This window comes from Phaenicophaeus curvirostris, chromosome Z, assembly GCF_032191515.1.
Source record: "Phaenicophaeus curvirostris isolate KB17595 chromosome Z, BPBGC_Pcur_1.0, whole genome shotgun sequence".
Classification (NCBI taxonomy): domain Eukaryota; kingdom Metazoa; phylum Chordata; class Aves; order Cuculiformes; family Cuculidae; genus Phaenicophaeus; species Phaenicophaeus curvirostris.
The window spans coordinates 39,595,635-39,621,314 of NC_091431.1; the positions used below are offsets into that span (position 1 = coordinate 39,595,635).

The 25,680-nt window shown below is 40.6% G+C and overlaps 1 protein-coding gene across 2 annotated transcripts in view; it reads left to right on the forward strand.

Annotated features, from left to right (window-relative positions):
* Positions 1-2,830: 2,830 nt before the first annotated feature.
* Positions 2,831-25,680, forward strand: part of PIP5K1B (phosphatidylinositol-4-phosphate 5-kinase type 1 beta) — an 89,171-nt gene continuing 66,321 nt past the window's right edge. The window contains exons 1-2 of one of the 2 annotated variants that reach the window (XM_069881206.1): positions 2,831-3,164; positions 23,052-23,159. The gene's annotated coding sequence lies outside the window, so the exon portion shown is untranslated. Of the gene's footprint in view, positions 3,165-23,033; positions 23,160-25,680 lie in introns of those variants that run through there. The other variant, XM_069881207.1, reaches the window with a different exon arrangement.

The window sequence follows — 25,680 nt, forward strand, 5'->3', positions numbered from 1 at the left end:
TTAGTGGTGTGAAAAGCAGAAATTAAAGCATCGGGGGATGAGACCAGAAGCTGTATACCAGACATGTCTCTTGCTTCTCTGACCTAGGGAAGCCATCATGACTTAAGGGGGTTGACTATCGCACATCAATTTGAGTAAACATACGATGTAATTGTTCTGCTATTATTTATAATAAATACCATGGCAGATGATTACCCAGGGAAGTTTTGGATGCCCCATCCCTGGAGGTGTTCAAGGCCAGGCTGGATGGGGCCTTGGGCAGCCTGATCTAGTGGGAGGTGTCCCTGCCCATGGGAGGGGGGTTGGAAGCAGATGATCTTTAAGGTCCCTTACAACACTAACTATTCTATAATTCTATGATTCTATGAAAACCAGAGTGAATTAAGGACCTTGAATGAAATTGAAGTAGCACATTGAAATTATATGTGGTTGTTGTTGTTTTTTTTTTTAACATGCACATATATACAGTAGTTCTTTCTGCACTTGGAATTCAACATGCATGAGTCAGAGTATCGAATATCAGCAATTACAGCTATAAATGCACAGCTATTACGTCTTGTGTAGCTTAGGAGTGTTTTACTCTACCAAGAATAAAAAACTCCTGAGCAGACACCCAGGGTTTGTAACCGTTTCTGAGAAAAAAGCACACAAGACTATCTGTGCAGCCTTTTGCCTAGCGGGCTTATAGCCAAAACTATCTGCTACCTGAGAAGAGCTTAGGCCCTTATAGAAGAAACATTCTCTTGAAAGCAGCAATGTTGTGCATGAGGTCTTCCCAAACTCCCATTTTCTTCAGCAGAAAATCTTCGCGTATTCATTCTCCCAGCCTCCTTTCCACATTCATTCACCTACAATGATTTGTAACCTCTCCTTCTCCTCCATGCCTTCCTGAGGCCTGCAAACTTAAACATGGAAAAGTACACAACATTGAGGGAACTAACAACTTGCGGTTTTAGCCTTCTCAGTGCAGACGGGGGTGCCCGGGTGGGCACTGCAGTGACGGTTCTTCCATGGTCCGTCCCCAGGCATACGTGTCTCCTGGTAGCCAGCTCAAAAGTAGTTTTATGTGAGAAGAAGTACCAGGAGACATGTACGCTTGGGGATGCATGCCTGAACTCATGAGGACAGGGCAAGAGGTGGCAAACACCTGGGCCTCAGGCCCATGGGGTGGAAGGCGACCTGGTACCAGAAGTCGTTACTATTACAAAAAGTGGAATATTTTTGGTTTATGCTAAAGTAGGGTAAAGTTTCATCTAAGTAACTGCATTTCTTATAAGTTAGAGAGAATATCCCTTTGACAGTGTGGTTTGGGTTTGGGGTTTTTTTGGGGCAGTGTATTTGCAGGCACGGTTCGTTCTCTGGAGATGACAACGCCTTGTGCCAAGCGCAACCCGCGCCGAGACCTCCCTCCCCCCCGCAGCTCCCTCCGATCGCAGCTTCTCCCCGGCTCCAGCGCAGGCTCGGGCAGCGCTGGCTCCGAAGCTCCCGATCAGCAGGAGTTTCGACCGTTGTGAAGTTCCCAAGTCGGAAAGTCACGGGATACGCGTCAGGTTCCTGGGAAACCTCACGCAGAGGCGCGTAAGCGGGAAACGCGCCGCCGCACGGGACGGACCGACGGATGGAGGGACCGCTCCTCGCACCGCCCCGGCCTGACGCGGGATGCTCGCTCCGCACGGCTCCGGCCGCCGCCTCGGCGAGCCCATTGGCCGGCGCTGGGGCCCCGGCGGGGCGGGCGGGGGCGGGGCCGCGGCGGCCGCGCTGGGCGCTGGAGGTGAGGGGCGCGCGGTGCCGCCGCCGCCGCCGGGGAACGCGGGGTGGAGGGCTCGGGGTGGGGGGGGGGCGCCCGCGCGCGTCGGTGTCGCCGCGCGTTCCCCGCGGTGTGGGGGCGGGGCGGGGGCGGCGCCGCGTGGGTTTCCCGGGGGTTGTTGAGGGGCCGCTCAGCCGCGTCACCTTCCCGGGCGCCCCGGGCGGGGCTGGGACGAGGCGCGGAGCCCCCGGTCCTTGTCGCTGATGTGCCCCGGCGGGGAGCGCCGCCCGCGCCCGGGGCCGCGCCGGCTGCCGCCTGAAGGGCTGAGGGGGAGCGGTTCTCGTTTCTGGGCAGTTTTGCTTGGTTTGTTTATTTGTTTGTGTGTGTGTGTGTGTGTTTGGGGGGACGGTTCTTGCAGTTCCCATGGACTTCTAAGTCTGCTAATTGTGGGGTGGTAGAGTTTTGCGATCAAAACAAGGGAGCAACGCGTGAGGGATCCGTGAGGGGTGGGTTCCTGCGCGCCCGAGGCGGGAGCGGGTCCCGCAGCCCCGGGCGCTGCCCTCCAGGAGTTGTTGGCTTTGCCGGGTAGCGCCCGGCCCCGGGATGCTCCGTAAACTGTAACCTCGCTTCTTGGTGCTGTGAGGTGGCTTTCCTAAAGGAGGGGTGTTTGCGCTGCACCGCCCAGGTGATCAGAGTGTGGGGTGCGGTGGGCGGAGGGGGTGTCCCTCCTTTTCTCCTTAACGCTGCTGCGTTCAAACGGAGATAAGGCTACGTGCCTTTGCTTTAGGAAAACTTTCTGCGGATGTTGTGTTGGCTCTCCCGGAGGAAATGTAAATACACTCGTTTCATGTTTCTTCTGAAAGGGTGTTGCTTATGGAGAAGGAACTCTGTTTTGTTAGGGAGTTATGTATTTATGTAAATATTTTGAGCTGTCATTTGGATAATGTGAGCTGGAGGAGGGCTCAGATCAAAATTAAAACCACAGAAACTTCTCTTCAAATGAACCTAACGTAAGGACCCTCGGCACTTCGGGACTTAGTGAATGCGTACTGCAGCACCTGCTGAGTTTTCTGTTTCTCAACATCAATTTATAGGATGCTTATCCAATGGTTTGTTGTGGTAGAGCTGTTTTTTAATAAAATTAGTTAAATGATCTCTCAGAATTCTTTGATCTTCAAAGCAAAGTATACTTAGTCTGGGGAATGCATGTTGTAGTTGCTACTCTGACTCTTCCAGAACCTAAAAACCATAAATAATTCTTAATTCTTGATAATGTTAATTCTTAGTCATCTCTTCCTCAATCCACATGCTTTCTCCCATCCTTAACGTGCTTTTTTTTTGTCTTGTAGCCATCTCAAGATTGATTCACAAAACCAAAAATTGAGCACAAATATTTGAATCTGTTATGTTTTTAAAGGTCAGTTTCTGGTAATTAAAATATTGAAGAAAAACTAAAAAATTGTTGTAAAAATGTTCCTCTCCACTCTTTTTATTTTACTGGATTCCTCCTTTCCGCCTGTTAGATAAAATAGAGAGTGGAAAATGACATTGCAAGTTTAGGAATTGATTAATATTGATTAAAAACAGGAATGATTTCTTTCATTGAGTTCAGTTGATACTACTTCAGGGCCGTTCATAATCTTTAGTTATATATTTAGGTCTTCTTGATATCAGGAGAATTGAAACACATGCCTAAAAATAACCATATACTTACACGGGTTGCTGTAATAGTGTATGATTGTGGAATGGTGTTGATATTTTCTTTCCAGTTGTATTTCTTATCTAGCCTCTAAGTAGCTGAGGGATTTCTTGTTTTACTTTGACACCAGCAGAAGGGGCTAGAAACTGTAAATGTGCTCTGTGGCTCACATAATGTGTTCCATATAGAATTGAAAAAGTGCAGCACCATGTGTGCAGTGTCTACAATTTGTGTTCTTGGCCTGTATAACGAAGGCACGTTAAGTGTGTTGAAGTTCTTGGCTGCTTTAGGATAGCAGTTGGCAACAGCATTTTGTTAGAACCTGGGCAGCTATGCTTAAGGCTCTGCCTCCTCCCCTTCTCCCCCCAGTTCCCATTTGGTTTTAAGGGGAGATAAGAGCTGGCACAGCTTCTGTGCAGTTTTCAGCACCCTACAGGATATGGTGCCGTGCTAACAGTTGCTGAGAAGCTGCCTAAGCATTTGTCTTACACAGTGATTCCCGAATGTATACATGTTGCTGTTGCAATGCAGTTATTTTGCTTACTGCTGGTAATTACATGGTGCTGTAGGTGAAATTTGTATATTGTGGAGGCTAAAAAGCAAACTTTACTAATCGGGTGAAATAAAATGTGCACTCAGAAGCATATAGATGAGCAGTTTGGTATGTGTTGTAATGTCCAAACCCCATAATGCTTGGAACTGAATAGCAAACCCTGCGCATCTTAGATGCAATTAAATGCTTTTCTAAAATAAGCCTTAATGAGAGTGCTAGGCAGGCACTGGGAAGAAGGTCCTCATGCCTTCCATGCCGTCCAGTGTTAGGTACAGCTCAGACTGTTCTTCATCTTACAGGTATAATTTGTGTTTGAATCCATTTTATACTGTACCTGCTTATTGTGGGCCTACACCACTGATGTTCTGAATTTTATTTTCCTTAAGTAGATCAAGTGTCTGATTTGCCATTGCAGATTCCTGCTGTGGTTGTGAGGTCATGCATCTTGTCTTATTCTTCACATTTGTACTGTCCAGAAAGAGCTTTTTCTCCTTCTGTGTGAGGAAGAAACTTCAAGTCCTCCCTCAGTGAGCTGGAAATCCCATCTTTTATCTTCCTCCTTCATTCTCCACTCATGAACTAGAAAATCATATCAGCCTGTTGCAAAGTACAATATCTACCATTTTACTGGTATTTTCTCCTTACTGCAAAACTAGCTGTTTTATTTGTGATCAGGAAAGTAGGGGAAGTTGTAGATGTTGCAAGTGCCTTGTGTATTTTCACAGTTGTCCTTATATGCTTGTGGTTTGTATTTTGAAATACGAGATTTTTAAAAATCAAAAGTAATAGTAAACTGGCATTAGTTTCTTGAGTGTGTCATGCCTATGGTCTGCATCATATCCAAGAAGTAAGTTAGTCGTCAAATTCTCTGTTCAGCTGTGTACATGCATAGTCACAGGATGCTTCTGTCTGGTAAGCAGGTCCTGGATAATGGCAATTTTATTAACTGTGCTTATTTTTATTGGCAGCTCTTTTAGCTTGAGATTCTTGTCTTGTGTGACTGTATACCACCCAGCCAGCCCCCTGTGTTTGATGCCCTTTGTTCTTTGTGATCCTTGTTACTGCAGTACTTCAAATTCTATAGGTGGTTGTATACCTTTAAAAATGTCTCACATTGGAGAGACACAACTTGGAGCTGAGACACTGAGGCTGAAAGATTCATCCAGTTATGTGTGAGAAGTGCCTGTCTGCAGGTCATGGCCCATATGTTAGTAAGATGGTTTTTATGCTTTCTTAGTGGAGACCAGTTTGCTGTGAATCATAAATAAAACTCATCCTATGAAAAAATTGCCAGGGATCTGGAATTGGACTCTGTGTGGCTCATTTTTGCCTTTGTACAAACTTACTGAGTTACAGTTTTCTGGCATGTGAAGATCCAAATTGGGAAGCCTGTCTTGGTGTCCTTTGGCTAGGGCTAGTTTATAATCAGAATTATATTAAGTATAAGGGACACAAATACAACCATAGTTTGGTTACACAGATACTTAAAAACTGAATACTGTTCAGTAGTAGAAATGTTTCTGTAATTTGCATATGCACTTGTTAAATCTTGTTCACAACTCCAGAAACATAGCTGTTCCATTGGGACTGATGGAACTGCTAGCATTTAGGTATATAGCTTGATGAACAGGGCATTTTAATGGGATGTTGCCTTCAGCACCAAAGCTGACTTAAAAATACACCTCTTATGGCCGTTTGCCATTTCTTTTAAGTATAGTTGCACAACTGTCAGTGAGGCTTTGTGATAATATCGGATCACTGAACTGATTAAAAAAATTTTTTTAAAAAGGAAAAATTGTTAAAAATAACCTTACAAGAACAGAAGAAATTGGCACGGAGGGCAGCTGTTTTTCAACTGACTTGTTAACTGGTGTGATTTACTGGCATGACCATTTGTGGGCTTGTGCTGCGAAGGTACGTGAACAGCAGCAGAGAGGCAGGAGAGAAGCGGAATTAGTGGAGACCTGTTGGCTTTTTTGCACTTGAGAAGATAGTATGTGAGATAGCTTTCAGTGTTCCTGTAATCTAGTCAAGAGAGAAACTTGATGCTTGGTAGCAACAGTTGTTTCCCCCTCCCTATGTCCCCAGTCTGCATTGCTGCCTAAATCTCACTTTCTATGCCCATTAGGGCTTTTTCTCTTGTTGCCTCAGGCTAAAGCATAACAAAGCCTATAGGCAAACCTGTGCCTGCAAAGAGAGTGAGTTGGCGAGTTCTTCTTGGGCTGTTCTGTACACAGAACTTCTCATCCCTCTCTATCAGGGAAACTATTTTTTTTTTCTCCTGCTGGGTTTGTTTTCATGAAAAGTTCTTGGCCTTGGTACCAATATGAGTCAGCTAAATGCTGGAAGATACACAAATGCAGCTAAATGATAGCTTAATTGTAGCAGGGGTGTGCCTGCCACTCTCAAGGTTTCAGCATAACTAGCCCCAGTAGCAGCTGCTGGAAGAACGAGGGGGTACCAAGGATGGCAGAGTGATGGGAGCCTCAGGTCTGTACTGCAGCTGGTAGCCTGTGCTGAGCTCTGTCCAATGTTACTTTGTACCCCTTGCTGACAGGTGTCATGTTTCCCAGTAGAAACAAACATTTCTGGTGCTGGAATGGCACTGCCATTTACCTGCATAAACTCTTGTAAACTCTCCTGCCACTAGCCACAAGGCCATGAGAGCCAGTAAGTGTTCTCTCTTGGATTTGTTGCAAACTGTTTTTCTTCCTCAGATTTAAGGTTCACTTTCTCAGTTCATGAAGAAGTTTAGTGTTTGGGATAGCTTGACTTAAACTGTGGTTTGCTTATTACTGATGGTTATTGAGGCAACAGTAGGGTCAGAGGTTGTGTGTCAAAGGGTCTTTATTTTTTTAGCTTTCTAAAGGTTTCTGCTGGTGTCTGATTTGAAGGAAATTTGAAGAAAATCTGATGGCTTACAGGATTTGGGAAATGTGTTTGCTTGCATTTTTTTTCCCCAGCAAACTTAGTTGTTGGTAAATCATCCTAAGCACTCAAGACCCAGAGAAACAGGGAGCAGCCAAGTTTTCATTTGGGTAATGTAAAAACCCATTGCAGCCACCACTGCTGCCTATCTCCAATTGGAAGATTAATGAAAATATTTCTTTCGGGTCAGATGGCAGTCTTCATGGTTACATAACTTCCCTAACCCAAGCTGTAACGTTGTAGGATTATTTTAAAAAGAGTTTAGAAATTCATGGTCTCCCTGTTACAGCTGTATATATATGAAAATTTTCAGAGAATGTTTGAACTAAATGGAAAGATTCTGTGGTTCCCTGGATACTGCTAAGATAATTTTCTGCCTTGAAAGATTTTGCAGATGTTCTTTCCCATTGTAGCTAATTACAGTCTCTGTTTTAGTGTCACAAGCTGAGTCTTTTTGCCAGAGAGTAGCGTAATGTATGTATGTAACTATGCCCAGGCTTACAGTGTGGCAGTTAGCACTACCTGGCTTTTTGGTGCTTCCTTCTCGGTAGGAGGGTGTTCCTGTGCAGTGTTATGTGGTTGGCTTGTCTGCCAATAATTGATAACAGTAGGACAGTGGTTTGGGTTTTGGGGTTTTTTTCTAAGTCCCTGGAAAAGAAAAAAAAAGTCTCAGCTAAGAACACTGGACTTCATTTTCATTGGTGCTATCTGAGTTAATTTTTGTGAATCACCTTATTACTTAAAGTTACTTCAGTGCCATGCCTGACTTTCAGAACCCCAGTAAGGGATGTGACAGACGTGTTGGACCTTTATCCAAGGACCTTGATCCTTTATGTGTTGCACGCTTCTCTTGTTCTAATGTCTTACAAATTTGAGAGGGCTTGTATACTCATTTCTTTTAATATACATTTTTTTAATATGCATAATTACAAAAATAAAATTGCTAAGGCAATAAATGATCTTGTTCAGCCTTTTTTTCTCCAGTATGTGTGCTGGCTGTGTTGGGAGAGTTTTATCTGAGGAGGGAGAGGTGAAAATTTACCCTCTTGGCTGATGGAGAGGTTGCCATGCAGCGTAGTCTTTTGGCTTATGAGTCAAGGTAAAGATTACTGCACCTTTACCATTTTCATGGTGCAAAGCGTAATCAACAGATGCCCACCTGCAGGTACTGATTAGAATCTCCTGTTTTTCTTTGTGAGATGTTTTATGCGAGTCTGTTCGGAGAGCTGAATGGGGTGGTCCTGACTTATGTGATATGGAGATTGCCCGCTCAGCTCCTGTTCACCAGGCTGCAGAGAGATAAAGTGGTGTTTCTGTGGCCCTGAGGGATCTTGTGTAGGACCTCTCAGAGCTTTGGATAAGTAGTCTGGAAAGAAAAAGACACGTGTGTCTTGCCCCGATCCTGCCAAAACTGGTGTCCTTTCTTGATTTTGAGTGATGCAGAAGTCAGCATGGACAATCGCATAAGGTATATCACAGTGCATGAAAGCAGGCATGCAGATGTCTTTGAGGTACTGATACTTTAGTCCTCTATTCTCCACTCAGCCTTGCACTTCAAGGAAAAGAACCTTTCACATCAGGATGGTAGTGGAAAGTCGTGGGGTGGGGGGGTGGGGGGGGTGGGGTATGGGGGTGGGGAAGAGAAGTTCCACCAAGTTCAGTCACTTTGTTCAGCACAGAAACAAAGGAAATATTATGAAGAGATTTTTGGCTAGGAGACAGAAAACCTTTTCATGGGAGTCCCCAGCTTCTGGTTTTGTTTTTAATACAAACATGATGATGTAACAAGTCATCTCATTAAGTAATGGTAGTTGAACATTTCATGTTACTGGATTTTCTTTACACTGTAAATCTTTTGCCAGCTATTCACAGGTCACTATAGCAGAACACTAAACTATTGCAAATTAGAAAGAATGTTATTTATTTCTGAGTAGCCATGGAAGTCTGAATTGGAACCTTATTTTGCTTTGGGGGTTTGCTGGTCTTTACACTAGTTAATAGTTTGAAACTCTTGGAGATGTAGGTGAGTGAGGATCATAGTCTTTCATGATTGCTTTTTCTCTGGTTGTGACTATTGTGCGGAGGTGCTACCATCAGAGATGTGGTGCTGCTGGGACTACTTTAATTGTCGATCATATTGACATGGTGATTCTTATCATATGCAGAAAGTATAGATGACATTGTCAAACTGCCTCTTTGACAATCTGATTTCTAGGCAGAAAGGCACGCATGGCATATTAATCCTTGGTGTGCAAATAATGGAATTTAAATATGAAATATTAAAAGTACCTAAAATGAAAAGAGAAATGGCTGTGTAATTTTAAGATACCCTTTCAAATTCTGTTGTAACTAGATTAAACAATTAATTTAGGAGAGGTTTTATTGGTACTGATTCTGAGAAGGAACAGTTTCAGACTTTTTCAACTGAGTAGTCCATAGTAATTTGAAAGGACCTCTTAAACGGCAGTATGAGCAACAAATTGCTTTTGCTTCATTTATGTAGGAATACCTAATAAAATGCTCACTGTTAAGTTAATATTTCACTTGTTTGTTTTTTAAAATACATTTTTCTGAGCAGAGACTAAAAGAACGAGTAGCTTATAACTATAAATATTTAGGATAAGATGGTTCATGTACCTCTTCGCATCTGAAATTTACTATTAAATATGTTTCCTTCAAAGTCTTAGGCTTCAGTATTTGAAAAAATAAACTCCAGCAGGAGGAGGCGCATTCTACTAGTTAGCTTTCAAAAGTTTTATGAAATCTTGGAGTACTGTAAACTGTCATCTCTGCTCAGACCAAAGCTGTCTGTCTGAAATTACGTAGAACATGGGAAATTAATTTTGACCTGTCTGTGGGGAATTATGTTAATTTTCTGCGTATGTTAAACAGCAGATTCAATAAACTAGTATTCTTATGCAAAATAGCCAAGAAACATACTGGTGCCTAGCCAGACTGGATGTTTGTAAGCCTGTCTAATGGCTTTGTTTAGGGTTTACAAGGTTGCTTCTCTTTCTTTAAGTCATCATCATGCTACAGAACATACCAGTGTTGTGTGTTGGTGTATACCTAGATGTGACTTTTGTCATGTGCTTTGCATACTCTTAAGTTGGAGTCTGAAGTGTTACTGCAGACAGGCAGACCGCACCCAGGGCTGCCTCTGTGATTTGACTAGCTGTTTGTAGCAGAGCAGCAAAATCAGAGGTTTTGAGCAGTGAATCAATATCTTGAGTCACCTACAGCCTATGTAGCCTGCAACAAAGGCAGTACTTTCCCTCATTTATGTCTCCATACCTCAGCAGACTATGTTATTATCATGTGAGCACAGGTCTTCCTGTTGCACTGTAATTAGCCAAGAGTAAGCATACAAAGCTTCAGTGTAAAATAAGCACATTTCAAACCACTCTTCAGAGTGGTTCTCAGTTTGGGATTATTGCTTTCTGTTAGCAGCTGTACTGATCAATTAGCTTCCACTTTCTAATAGCAATCCAGTAAGTCATTAAACTAATTATTCCACTGCTAATTAGTACTCCTTTTCTTGCAAGCTTGGTTGTAAAGGTGTAACTGTAATGCGCTTGTCTCACTTTTCATTTTAAAAGATACTGTGCTTTCTGTGGGGAGGCTGATTGTATTGTAAGATGAATGTACCTTGCAGCACCAAGAAAGGAAATTGTTATCTCTGTTTCACCAACGTACATTACTAGTATTTTCTTACTGTATGAGTAGTCAGAACTGTTGTTTAGACAGGAGAAAAAAAAAAAGAGCGATGTTCTGTCCTGTCTCTGGGGGCTCCAGTTTCCAGAATTAGCTGGATTTCTTTGGAATCTGAACTGCATTGTACTAAAGCCTGACTTGCACATGACTTGCATTTTACTGACCTCTGAGTTTATTTTGACAGGTCTTTTCAATATTTGAACCTACCCAGCTTCTTTCTGCTTAGTGTGATTTATGTCACAGAGGTGACAGAAACACTATGGGTTGGAAAATGCATCTGAAGATTGACACTTCAAGCTGGCTGTCAGAAAGCAGTACCCTCTTCACCTTAGTTTCTCCAGAGGAAAAGTTATGTAAGAATCCCTACAGTAGTTGTGGGCCACAGAACTTGTCTTTGACCCTGATCAAGAAAGATCACTGTAGTTTAAGGGCATTTGTAATCAAACTGTGACTGAGGTATAGCCCAAGACCGGTTGTGTGTCGTGAAGTGTCCTAGCTCATATTTTTGGTGTTTGAATTTACTTACTTGATGATGTACGAATGATAATTTTTTAACAGCTGTTTGACCTTATGTGGAGATCAATCATTAACCAGTTAACAGCCGTGACCATCTGCACAGTTACTGAGTGCAGTTCCTTTTAGCACTCACCTTGGGTCTTCCCAGTTTGTACGTACATGTTGCAGAGACTATGTGTCATTCAGAATTCTTCTTTGCATCTCACCACTTGAATCATTGTTCTAACTTTGGTATGAATGAGTGATCTGCAACCACATAACGTTGAATTCCTATTGAGACCCTTTTGTGTGTTTCTGCTGTTCATGTTCCTCTTGTTAGTTTTGTGTACAGACTTCTCATCCCGAGCCTCTCCCCTGAAACATGCAGGAGCTGAAGTAGTGAGATCTGAGTCTGAGTGTTCATTGGGTGAGCAAGGGAAGCCCTCACTAGGAGTAGATGTGTACCCTTATGCGAAGATTGAAATGGGGCTTCTACCTGGCCACAGCTTTTTCTGTACTTTCTTTTATGTGGACAGAGACTCCTCTGGCCCTTACTAGTAGTCATCCCAATGGCAGCCTTGCCAATGCCCTAAATCACCCTTGTGGTATAATGGTCTGGGCAGATGTGACCCAGAACACAGCTGGCAGAGGGGAGACATCAGTGCGGTATTAATGCAGGTGACTGATAGTGAGGAAATGTGCATCTGGAGTGCATGTAATGTATTACATAAAGAACTAATGTGTGTACATAATCATTGGCTGGTTTGGCTCTATGTTTACCTTATAAATGAATTGTGAAGGTTACCTGTGTTTGAAGAACTGCCTGATCTCTTTGGTCATGATGTGGTATTATACCAAAAAGGTATAGCTTTGCATGTTTCATTCTTCTTGCATCAGATTGCATATGTGAAATTAAAAGTTCTGTTTGGAAAAGAAATGGCTTGTGAATATGTATCTTTTTGTTAAGTTAAGGGAATTATTGTAATAATAAGTTAAGGGAATTATTGTAGTAATAAAAAAGAGCATCTGTTCTGATGTGTATTGGAAACTAAGCAACTTCACTTCATTATTTTAAATAATAACATATATTGCCTGGTCATAATCTAATTTTGATTGTACATTTGTCTATTAAAAGGGAGAACCGTACACTGATTCTTTTTTTTTTTTTCTTACCTTTAGGCAGGGTGCCAAAATGCTGGAGTGGTTTTTTGGAAACATACACCACAGCAATTACGATAAAATCTCTTCAAAATCATTTCCATGTATGGCATTATCATGGCTCTTACTTGGGCTGAATGTTACATATTTATGACTACATTACTATGCCAGGCTGATTTTCTGATCAGAGAGGACTTAGAAGTCAGTGGGAGACAGTAGTGTCAAGCAGATCATAGCCCTTTGGAAAACTCAAGGGGATTTCCCCTTGGCTGGAAGGAATTCAAAGAAGAGTTTAAATCTAAAACCATCACATTCAGTTTCTTTTAATCTGGAAATACCTGGTCTATTCGTATGTTTTTCATACAGGTGTTATAGAACTTTCAGTTGAATTTGTGCAGTTAAGCAATTATGATCTGTAATTTCTAGTTTACTTGTCTGTGCAAACCTGATCTGTCTTTTTGATGTTCAGTATATGTCTGATTTAATGTGTAATATTGGGATAGCATCATTAGCTATAGCAAATGTGAAATTACACGAGTACATTGTCTATTTGGAATGGTTAAACTGGAGGTTGAAATGGCAGTGGCAATTTCAGCTGCCTTCAGCTGAAGCTAGTGTGTAATCGGAAGTGATTTATGAATTGTTTGCTTGGGCTTGCCTTTTTTTTGATCACACCTTAACATTACTAGAAGAATTTAGTTTTGGTTTGCTGTACTTGCAGGTGATGAAGTGCATCATAAGAAGTATAACTCTTAGAAGTTGAATTAAAAGATGATGTAAGATATTTTTGTTGGCTGCTGTTGATCGATGCCTTGATTTTTACATAGAACTTGAAAGGAGAGAAAATTTAGCTTGAAACTTCAGATGTAATTACAGGGGCAGTAAGTTTCTTTCAGGTTTTTAACTTTTTAATTGAAATGTAAAAATTCTTCTCAATGTTTTTGACACTAATATTGTGCTACAGCATCATAAATTATATGAAAACTGCTAGAAATATATAAGTTTTTATCAAGTAGTTTGAGGTAAATAAGTATGCAGAGTGAAAAATGAGCCATAGTTTGCAATAATACCTAGAGATACTATTGATGAACCTCTGACTAGAATTTGAAAACTGATTGGGTTAAAACTTTGTTGCAGAAGCCACCATATTAAATACTTTGTTTGCTTGCAGTGCTTGTTGAGTATTGCTTATCTTATGTTTTTATGCAGAATACATTTGAAGCAGTGGGTATTGTTACATTTCAAGGCAGCAAAGCTGAGGCTGAAAAGGTTGGGAGCAAACAATTATTGACTTATGTGTTTTGGTTGTACTTTGGTTGTACTTTGGTTGTACTGCTAATTGAAACAAGAAGCAGCTGTTGACATGGGGAGGTGAAGTGTCAGTCTTTCTGTGGGACCTCAGAGATATTCAGTATAAACACTGATTCTGTGAATTTGCAGCTTTCTAAATATCATCTCGATACAATATTTAGAAAGTACTTTGCAAGCTCTGAGAAATACTTTATAGTATGTTTCTACAAAGTGAGAATGGTAGTATGTCGGTAATAGACTAGAGGGTGGGATTGGCAGGAGCAGCCCCAAACTTGGAATGGGGTTGGGGGGGGAAATAGAATTCTTTGGTTTTCTTGTAACATCTATGAGGTTTTCTGGATACTGAGTCTTCACCATTCCAATTAAATGTAAAGTTAGAAACAAATTTTATGGAGCACATCTGATTCAACTTTTCATTTTATCAAAGAACTCAAGCTGACTGGTATGTGGAAATGAGCAGTTCAGGAAGCTGAAGCTGGCTCTTGTAACCTCAGTTCTAGTTGCGTAGATTTGCTGAGCAAGGCACTGAAGGTAAAAACATTTCATGAAGTTAAATATATAAGGCCTAGGCTAAATAAGTTTTTACTTATTAAAGTCCTGCGCTTAGATTGTCATGTTTAACTCGGTACTCTGCAATAAGTTGTCACTTAAAACCTAGGACATGAGGAAAAAGTCAATGCTCACCCCTGTGGCAGCTATGGAGTCCCTGCAGTTTCTTCAGGCAGAAGTGAGGGATGCAGAGGTTCAGCCCTTTATGTGAAAGACTCTTAAGGACTAAATGAAAAAGTTCTAAGAACTGAAAAAAGAACATAGTTTACTGAGTATAGGAAAGTGTTACCTCTTACAGTGAGGGCTGCTGTCCACCCTGTGTGTTTCCTCTCATTTGTCACTACATCACAGTGGAGTACGTTCTCTACCTGTTACCTCTCTGTAAATATAGTAAGCAAATGCAGGCTGTGAGCCTGTGTATGCTCTAAGGTCTCCAACAAACTACTCAGCACACAGTCAGATTTGACACTGTGAAACATCTGTGGTATTTCGTGGACCTTAATAATGTATTTCATGCCATACGTTCTATTAGGTGACTTTTTATTTGTGCCTGTAAAGTACTGGAATACATTATACTCTGCCATACTTATTCTGTGGACTCATGGCACTGTATGCATGTAATTGAGAATCAGATCTGGCATTCACTGAATAATTAGCAAAGACAGCAGTGATGCTGTAAAGTTGTAAGGTCACTCCTGATCCTTCAATCTGTTCGTTTACATTTTCTTCAAGAGAATAGGGTTCTTTGCAGCTAAAGGAAATATTTTGGTGAACTAAACCCTTAGACTGTGAACCATCATTTCAGATGCGTGCAATTAAATGCAGAGGGAGAAAAATAATACCATTTGTTTCAGTTTTAACTTTGTCATGCTGACCGCAGATAACAAAGGTGGATGACAATAGTAACAAAAGCCAGCTTGCAGGGAATATTGCTCTAGGTAGCCTGGGAATGGTCTATGCAAAATTGTTCTATCTCCGCTATGTTGCGTTCTGCTGAGTTAGCACCAAAGATGATTACTACAGTCTCTAAAAATCTGAGTACAGGGCAAACTGTATCATTAGATGTTTGGGCTTCACTGAGAAGAGACATTCCCATTTGTGCTCAGCCAGAATTTGATTGATTTAGATATAGTCTGTAAAACATAATTGGAACTAAGCTTGTCTACCTTCTATTGGCAAGGAATTTTTTTTTTTTTTTTTTTTTTTTAGTGCAGCAATATGGTATAAGGATGCCAGTAATCAACAGCAACCTTGGACAAACAAGGACTTAAATAACCTAAAAGAGATTCCATTTTCTAGTCTCTTCCAGGTCCACAGATTTTATGTCTGGCTCCTCTGCACTGTAGCAGGATGCATCCCTAAGTCTTCTACTTGTTCTTTATCTAGCAAGGTGATCAAATGAAGTAACAAAAATATCTCTGCTGTCTAGCGTTTTTAATTCATGTATTCCTTAGTTTCTGGGGATTTGTGTAATATAGAATCGTAGAATCACCAGGTTGGAAAAGACCTCTTGGATCATTGAGTCCAACCATTCCTATCTGCCACAAAACTATGTCCCTCAGCACCTTGTCTATCTGTCTTTTAAACACCTTCAGAGATGATGGCTCAACCACTTCTGTGGGCAACCTATTCCAGTGCCCAATGACCCCTCCTGTGAAATTTTTTTTCCTGCTATCCAGTCTGAACCTCCCCTGGCGGAGCTTGAGGCCATTCCCCCTTGTCCTATCACCTGTCGCTTGGGAGAAGAGGCCAGCACCCTCCTCTCCACAACTTCCTTTCAGGTAGTTATAGAGAGCAATAAGGTCTCCCCTCAGCCTGTTCTTCTCAAGGCTAAACAACCCCAGTTCCCTCAGCCACTCCTTGTAAGACTTGTTCTCTGGCCCCGTCACCAGCTTCATCACTCTTCTCTGGACTCGCTCCAGAGCCTCAACATCCTTCTTGTGGTGAGGGGCCCAGAACTGAACACAATATTTGAGGTGCGGTCTCACCAGTGCCGAGTACAGGGGCAGAATAACCTCTCTGGACCTGCTGGTCACGCCATTTCTGAACAGGCCAAGATGCCACAACTCTTTGGGCCCGGCCATTCAACCAGTTTTCCACCCAGGAGAGTGTTTGCCTGTCCGTGCCGGAGGCAGCCAGTTTCCTAAGCAGGATGCTGTGAGAGACTGTGTCAAAGGCATTACTGTGCAAGACTGTAGTGGTGTTGCTTGTACATGCAGGATTTCACGTAACTGTGGAATACAGTCAAAATGACATTGATTGAATGAGCTCTAAAGGTAGTTCTTGGACTCATATCTCAGATTTAACACAGGAGATGGCACATTCTGCGAAAAGCCTACTCAAAATGTACTTATGGGTTATCTTTATGTTCTAGAATATTAATGAATTTCATTTTGCATAGTTTTGGGAGTGAGGGAGAAAATCATGCTGTATTTTTTTTCCTTATTATCTAATACCTGTTTTCCTGCTAAGAATTATATTACAATGACCTGCAAAATAGGATAAACAAGTGCGTTTCAAATTATTCTGAGCGTATTCGTATAGTTTAGTGGTGGAACTTGGAGATTAAGCCAGAAATTATCTAGCAGGAGTATGGGTCAGTTGAAATTACAAGGTGGTCCACATATTGAATAGGAAATAGCATTCTGAAAAATCTCCCTTTAACAATTTCAATGAGCACATGAAGGAATAAGCCTGATGAATTATGTATTTGTAATGAGGAATTATGTCATTGCATCCAGGATGAGGCATTGTGAGAAAAATTCAGGCTTCTGCATGGTGTCCCCTCTTCTGTGCGACGAGTAAAAGAAATCTCAAGTGCTGCATGTTGAGTGCAGTCCTTCATTTTCAGGCCTTGCAAGAAAGTGTGTGACTAAGGTCTGCGCAAAAATACAAGATATGGACTGCTTCTGTGGTTATAAACTGCCATACTAGAATTCACACGTGAATGCTGCTTGTTGAGTAAAATAAGGGATGAGGGAGGCCTAGATATCCGTGGGAAAGGCTCTTTGTTGTCAAAAGCATGTTGCAGAAGCAACTTCACTCGTGAGCCTTTTCTGGTTAATTGTGATTGTGCTTCTCATCCCTGTGAAGGTAATTTTGGCCTCTGGTAACATGTTAGAAGGGAGCTGAAGCATGTGTCTTTGTTTAGTTTGCAAGAAGACTGTAACACAGGACTTCTGCAAAATAAATACAGGTTCACTCATTGCTCCTTTGTCTGCTTTCTTTAGCTCCAAGGTACCTTTTGTAACCATCAACTTACCCCACACAGAGAACGTACAAGCAAAAATGCTTTTCTGAGTGCAATTGTTTCTTTCTGCTGCAGAATACCGTGCACCTAGACTTCCAATCCTGTCTGTGCGCATGGCAATGCACTGTTCGAAGAGTCATCAAAAATGTGGACAGTAATGCAGCCTTAGTTGCTTGGGAAGGTTTTCGAATACTGCTTTACTAGCATCTCCTACTAAAGATCAATATATTTGAAACAACCATGCAGGAGGATGTTCCCCATATTGACAGCATGTACTGCAAAAAATAGAAGTAGTGTTTTGTATCTTGCTGAATTCTTCAGTGTATTTGTTTGCTTTTGTAAAGATTTCATCTGTTTTTTAAGCTACAGAACTAAAATGTTATGTCCTTTTGTTCTGAATTCCTTATACCAGAGTTCTTTGTATTCAGAGTTAATGGCACTAGTGCCTGCTGTTAATAGAACAAAGCAGAAAGCCTTTCCTATCCATGCATTTCTTATTAACAAGTATTTCCCTTCTACTTTGACTCCTTTTCTCCTTATCCACTACTGCTTCCCATTCCTCCTTTCCTCCCAGTTCTACTGTGCAGTTTCTTGCTAAGTCTCTCACTCACCTTCTTGTCTGTTTTTCTCTTTGTTCCCCATACCAAATTGCTTGCTGCGTTCTCTTGCATTCATCCCATCTGTTCTATTCAAAATGAAAGAAGTTAAGATTTTCAGCTAATTTTAATTTTCTTTTGGCTGTGAGGACACAAATCCTGCAAAGGAAAAGAGCATCATGACGCCTAACCCAGATAGACAGAGTTTCTATAGCCTCAGCAGCTCTCTGGGCAAAGAAGAGTATACAATCTCTGAGATATATGTCATACAGGTGTGAAATACCCCTATAGATTCCTCTTCTATCTGCCCACCCTGATGTGTGTCAGCTCTTGGAAGCTGTATTTTTTACACATGGCTGTTCTACCTTAAACTTGGTGGTATGAAAGGAGATCCTTCCAAACCTGTGCAGAGACCACACTTATTGAGTCTGAGACTTGCCGGGCCCCTTGCTGCAAGAGGTTATTCAGAAGCAGATGTACCAACACAGGCAAACTGTTTGGTAGAGCAAGTAATCAGTTATTTAATTAGAAAATCTCATTATTACTTCCATGATTTGGAGAAACTCCTAAGTGCTGGATTAAGGCTGTGTATGTCCTGTGGCCACACTTGCTGCTGGAAAAATGAGGAATGGTCAACACAAAGGGTAGTCTGTCTGGATCGTATCTGTCTTACTTTTTCTTGCCCTTTATTTGTTGGTTCTTGATCACTAGTGCAGGGCTGCAGTATAGTGCCTCTTGTAATGGTATCATAGTGCAGGCAAAACTGAAGATCAGTCTCTTTATTTGCTGTGAAGTAAAAGTGTAGGTAATTAGTCCAAAATCTTGAATATCCTTTTTATCTTACCTAGCTAATTGTCAGGCTGCTTTTTCTTGGGAACAAGACACAAAACTGAGATGTTCAGGGGATAGTGTGTGCACAGTGCTTACAGCAGCTATTGAAAGGCAATCTTCTATAAATACATCTAAATGTTTGTGCTATTTGGCATACTGATTTATGTCACCACAAAGTAAAAAAAAACCCCAGTAACTGGTAAATCATAGGTTGAAAAAAGTATTTCATTTATTTAATCAGTCATTTCAGCTGATTAATGCCAGGTAAGGCATATCAGAAAGTGGAGTATTACATTGTATACTTTAAATCATAAGGACATTCTGTTCCTGTTGATTTAATTGATTTTTTTTTTCACTTTAGTTTATGAAAACTGTGTAGTGGTCATAGCCAGTGACTATATTATGTCTCACTGGAATTTTGTTCTCGTTTTAGTTAATGATTCATAAACCATTATGCATTAGGCAAAAAAAGTGTGATTAATTTTTTTTTCTTTCTAAATGCTAAAAGCTGTATTTTTACCTTTTGAAAACTGTGGCACGGGCCATCAGCTGACTGACTTACAGATAATACTGTATGCCTTTTCTAACCTCGCCATAATATGCTCCTAACCTAGTTATAATGATGCATTGAGAGATGTAGATAGTGTTTCAGAGGGCTTCTCTGTGAAGGAAGGAGATCCTCATTCGGGCCTCTCAAGAAGTGAGAGACCTCCTTCATTTGTGAGAAAACTCATTATCCCTTTCCTTGGAAGATCTGACAGGTTCTAATCTGTCCTTGTTAAAATTCAGTGGTGTAAGGCTGTGTATGGTTCTGTTACGAAGTAGTTGCCCACTGCTTGCTCTTATTGCTGGTGAAGAACTGTCTCCATAGGATAAATTAGCTTTGCTTATAGTGCTAGCTTAAGTTTTTTAGTTTTCTTGTATTTCCAGCTAGATGTTTAAAAAACCCACACAAACAACAGTGAAAAAAAGAACCCCAACCAAACAAAAAAAATCCCAAACACCAGCCTTTTGCAGAGAAATTCCTAGGGAGGAAGACTGTGCTTAAACTTGCATATTGTTATGAACTTAATACAGGAATATTCATATCGGTGCAATTAACATAGAGTATAAACCACATCTAAAATGAATGTAGTGTTTCAGAACTGGCAAAAGTATTTGGTGATGCCTTCATTTTACTCTCTTGCTGCCAAAAATATTCAGGGGCAGTTCAATTTGATTTGGCAGGTGAAAGTCTTCACTTATCATTTGGCTGTAAATAACTACTAAAAAACATTTGTTTGAAAACATCTATTTCACCATTTAAAAATTCTGTGGCTAGGTTTCATACCTTTAAGCAGCTGTAAATATTACTTCCCAAAATATTCCTCATGTTCTTTACTGTCAGTAATATGTATGTACACTAATGTGTACACACATATGTACACTAATGTGGTTTTGTTTATTGAAATACACTGCAAATATATTCATTTCAGATAAATGCCAAATTCAGCATGCTGTCAGGCAAAGAAGTAGTTGGTTACTCATTCTGGTCTGCCCGTTGAAAACTGACGTGGAGAATAAAAGTGTACAGTTCTTTACAAAGACAGTAGTTACCTTTACATTTAAACAGCCACGTGGTCAGAGAACGGCAAAATTTTAAAAAAATAATAGCAGTTCTTTTGGTGTACTTAGTGGCGCCATTCATTAGTGTCTATAAAACTGCTGTCTCTGTTTGGCAGCTGCACAGCAGCTATGACAAATAGCAGCTATTTCCTTACAGGCTGAGCAGTTCGTTCCTTAATTGGTTTAAGAATTTTATTCTATTGTATCACTCTTGAGGTCTAAACTACTCTTGTCTGATGCAGCTTCTGAATTTATGTTTTTCTCCCTTAAGCCCTTCTCTGTAGTTCAAAAAGAAGCATGTTAGAAAGCTTGTTTAAACCAAAAAGACTTCATCTTTTGTGCTTTATAGGATGTTTAATAAAATGAGATGATTGTGTCCCATTCCGTGGCTTTGCAAGTGATTTGGGAAAGGTCTATGATGAACTTCTGCTTTTGAATATACTTTTGTATGGGAAACTGAGAGCTCTTAATCTGATTAAAAGAATTTTGGTGATGGAGGAGTTGTTCTATGCTGAGAATGGTACAAGAGGGTTTTTGAAAATAATTCTCAAGAATAAAGTGAGCTTTCTGTTAAATTCCAGCTAAGATTAAGTTGGATGGGTCCAAGAAATACTTCTACTAATGGCCGTTTTAACTTTCCTGAAGTTAAGTCATGTGGGTCTTTTTTAGTCACAACGGATTTTATTATTCAGTGAAACAGCTTAAATTGTCTCTCATCTGAATTTAGGCATATCTTTCAAATTTTGTGCTTACATTAGCCTGCTATAGCCATTCTTGAGTGACCTTATTTTTCATAAAAACTAGGCACGTGAAAAACAAGTTGCTGTTTAAATATACATTTGGGTATCTAATCTTAGCTGTCCTCCAAGCTAATTTTAGCTTGGTTCTAGTGTTGTTGCCTGTCCCATTGGACACTGCTGCTAACGCTTTTTTCCATCTGTCTTTGTGTCTTGTTCCTGGTATCATCACAAGTGGACTTGCAGCTCTGAGCTTAGGTGGAAGTATGTGAGTTATTGAAACAAATGAGACAAGTGATCTTTCATTCAGCATGGGCCAAAGGTCTGACAGTCTCTGTAAAAGTTGTGCTTGCCATTGTAAGGAGTCGCATTTTGATTATTTTCCTTTGGTAGGTTTCTTTTTTGTTAGTTTAATTGCCTGTGAGTTCTTCTGGTGTCTGAGGAGTACTGGCACCATAATAAGGAAGCTCATGAATGTGTGCTTAGAAGGCAGAACCATAGCAGCAACAGCTTGGATCAGCTGAAATTATTGCAAATATACAGTCTGAATGCTATGTGGTGATACTGTGGAAACCAGGGGGAATCATGGCAGGGTATCCAAAACTTTACCTTGCTTCATGACAGTACCACAACTACAATTGTCTAATATGTCTAAAAATGTACAGTATTACCTTTCACATCCTCCATGATATTCTGTTCCACTATTCAGCTTTTTTTTGATAATGGGATGGCCTACACAACAGCAGGCTTGCTGGTGTCTGATGGTATTCACCTTTCTCAAAGGAGCAGAAGGTCTTTGCCACAAGCTTGCAGGGCTCATTGACAGAGCTTTAAACTAGACTTGAAGGGGGAGAGGGATAACATCATGCTTCCCCCAGACAAGCTAAAGGATGACACTCCAAGGTTAAAGGCATGAGGTGTTAGCAAGGACCCTCAGCCTGTGTCTCTGAGATGTGCTGGGTACGCTGAAGCACAGTTGAAGTTGTATGGAGCCAGGGGCTCTTGAGGCAACAGGAGCTGAGAGTGAGCTTTCACTGAGACACCAGTGAAACACCTCAAAGGAATTCAGTGGTGCTCCTCTAAGAAGGTGACATGGCTGACAGCCCAGCTGAAGTACCTCTACACCAATGCACAAAGCATGGACAATAAACAGGAGGAGCTGTATGCCATCGTACAGCACAATAACTATGATATAGTTCCCATCATGGAAACGTGGTGGGATGATTTGCACAACTGTAGTGCTGCAGTGGATGGTTGCAAACCATATATGGATTATAATGTAAATAATACTGGCCAATTACTTTTCAAATTCAGCCTGAAAACTATAAAAAGTTGGCACTCCTATTACCACTTTTTAAAAAAATACCGTACCATACTCCTGGAAATAGGGACACATTGTAGAAATCAAACAGTACTGGAATCTTAGAAACGTAAAGCCTAAAAGATATGAATGGGCACCGAATCTCATGTGAGTTATTAAGCTAGGTAAATAAAGGTGGTATGAACAGCTGAGATTATTTAGACTAGGTGGACAGTCTTAAATGGCAGCTTTGTGACACTTTTTGCTTGCAGCTTTCTTTGTAGCCTTTGTGCTGCCCTGATGTTTTCGTAAAGACTCTAAGAAGGGGAAAATTATATTTTTTTTCCATTTTACTTTAGATGTGAATTTTATTACTATGCTTACTATTTGTGATTCCCCTTTCCTTCAAGGTAATAGACCAAACCGTTTTTTTTCTTCACTCCTTCCCCTGTTTTCTTTACAATCCATGCAATTTTTTTTTTTTCCTGTCAGGTAGGCAGAAAATAGATTTTTTTTTTTTTAACAAGATAAATCAGTAGTATCTATGATACAGTAAGAAGTTTGCTCTGCTTTCACAGTTGGTGTCTGGAGAGAAGAAGGGGATCGTTCGTTGCTTCTGGAAAGAGCAGACGTCACAGCAGTTGGCAGTAGAGGTTAAACAGGCTAACGGACATTACAGAAATCAGGTAGATATAAAGAATTCCAGAATGATGTTCTGTATTTGCAAACTCATGGAGGGAAAAAGTTTTTTAGATTTGAATCTTTTTCAGAATTTTTAATGACTTTCTGTTGCATTACAATATGTAAACATTGTCTTGATTCTCAGGATATATTGGTTTAAAAAAATATATACTTCTCCCTGAGTGCTTTAGATATGGGAACATACAGGTATTTGTGGTCTTTGATGGCTACAGAACTTCTGCCATAAAGAAATTGATCTGTTACACACCCTAGTGTCTGGGATATTACTTAAAAAAAAAATTAAAAAAGGAAGCTGGGGGAACCCCATAGTTGAACTGAATTGTATGTGTATTTTCTTGTGAGTAGCCACCTATTCCTAAATTTTTACTTGAGGAATATGTAACTATCCAGACACTTGATGTACAAAGAATGTTCAATGACATTAAAAGACATGAGGATTTTGAGGAGGGGATTAACATGTATGATGTCTGTTAAGAAAGCTGTAAGATGTTTCTTGTATTGCCTCTTTTTTTTCACTCTGTGCTCTGCACCTTTCACTATACATCTGCTTAGTGGCACATTCCTAGCAATGTTTGCAGGTTCTTAAGCACCACTTCACAGTGTTTGGTCACCTCAGAGTGAACACCATTAAATCATGGCAAATATAGTCAGCGTTGTTTTAAAGCTCTGTAGAGAAGCTAAAAATGTACTAAAAGTAAAATTTTAACAATTTAGCACACACTCTTCACCTGATGTTATCAATTCAGCTACCTCCTGATTGTTCTGAAAATAGTTTTATGTGAAAAAACCTCTGAGGTCCCTGTTCAGTTTCTCTTCCCAGGGGCACCTGGAGGTATGCAGATACTTTGAGCTTGATTTCCTATGGAAACAAGATGTATGTATGCAATTTGTATGTTTGCTAGAGGATGTTTTGAGTGTTCTGAGCCCCTTCCTTTGCAAATAATCTACTGTTCAAATTCTTCTGGATAGGGAAGGGGAAAGCTATTGTCAGTTTTGGTTGACTGAAATTTGTAAACTAAATTAGGCAGTGGTCCAGAGTAACATCAAGTTTCATGGAAAAAGGAAATTATGAGATGATATCTAATTGGGAAAACCAGTGCTGACATATGTCTCACCTTAGATGGCAGAGAATCCAGATAGGAAGGAGACTTTATAACTGTCATCTGTGAGCTAAGTTTATTCAGTGCCTAAGGTGTGAGATCCAGTCTTGGTCATCCCAAGAAAGAAGAGGAGTTAGCTTTATTAGTGCTTTTTGATCATGAGGCTACTCTTCTGTTGCTCCAAGTATACTGTGAACTGTTCTAGGGCACTTGGGGTGGGGGAACATCACAAGAGAACAACTTCTCAGAGAGTAGTTTTTCATTAATGGGTATGTGTTGATAGATTTATTCCGCCCTGGTACATTTTTGGTTCAGAAGGTTTTTCTCCTTTGCACATCACTGTATAATGATGAAATGTGGCAGTGAATGCCTCTGTCATAAAGTAGGATGTGTGGTATCTAAGAAGCTAAACAGAAGAACTTTCTAGCCCTGTCTTTCACTGAATACCTACCATCATTGTTGAGATTAAAAGTTTTCTTCCGCTGTTACCCACCTCCAGTTGTCTGAGGCCTTTTCCAACCTCCTGATTCTGTGATTCTATGATTCCTGCCCCCAGTATTACTTTATTGGGAGCCTGCCCCTTGTCAGAGGCATGCAGAAATCCAGTGCTTTGGTTCTGGCAGTTGCCTGCTACTATAATAAATAAATGAATGAAGAAATAGTCCAAAGCTGTAAGTTGTGACCTGTCTTTGCACTGTTAAACAGCAAAACTGAGACGGTAGCTTTTACTATGCACAATATAAAGCACACATGAAGGCATCCTGTACGACTTTGGTAGCTGCAGCGCAGGGAGGAAATACGCACTTACTTTGCAAAAAATTATTAGCGTGGAATAGGAGATAGTTATCACAGTAAAGATCTTGGAAGATCTGTTTAACACAACCTCAGGTAAGTTAGAGCTGTGTGCTCTATTTCTCAAAAGATTAGGAAGAGAAATAGTTCTATTCTGGATGCCTCTAGGAATGAAATAAATTGGCATAGATATGAAAAAATTACCTTCTTCATGGTGCATTTTCACATGAGGAAGTTTTCTTGAATAATTTGTCTGACTTTGCTGGGAACAAACAGGCTTTCCCTCCATGTCTGGCATGAGTCTTTTCTTCAGCTAACATCTTTCTGAAAGAGAGTTCCAGTGTGGCATTCCTGTTCGGCTTTTGCTGAGTATGTGTAATCATGTCTTAGTAAGTTTTAGGAATAGTATAACATCTTATTATATTTATAGCCCTTGGAGAACAATTTGAGGGGTTTTGGTGGTTTTACCTAGAGATCAGTTTAATACGCAGTCTTCCTACTAGTGATTAAAATGACAGACTTTTCCTACAAAAGCTGTTTTAACAGTTGTTCTTGATGTTTGTATTAGTGTACTGATAGAGTTACAAGCATGAATCAGTTTTAGTTAATGTCC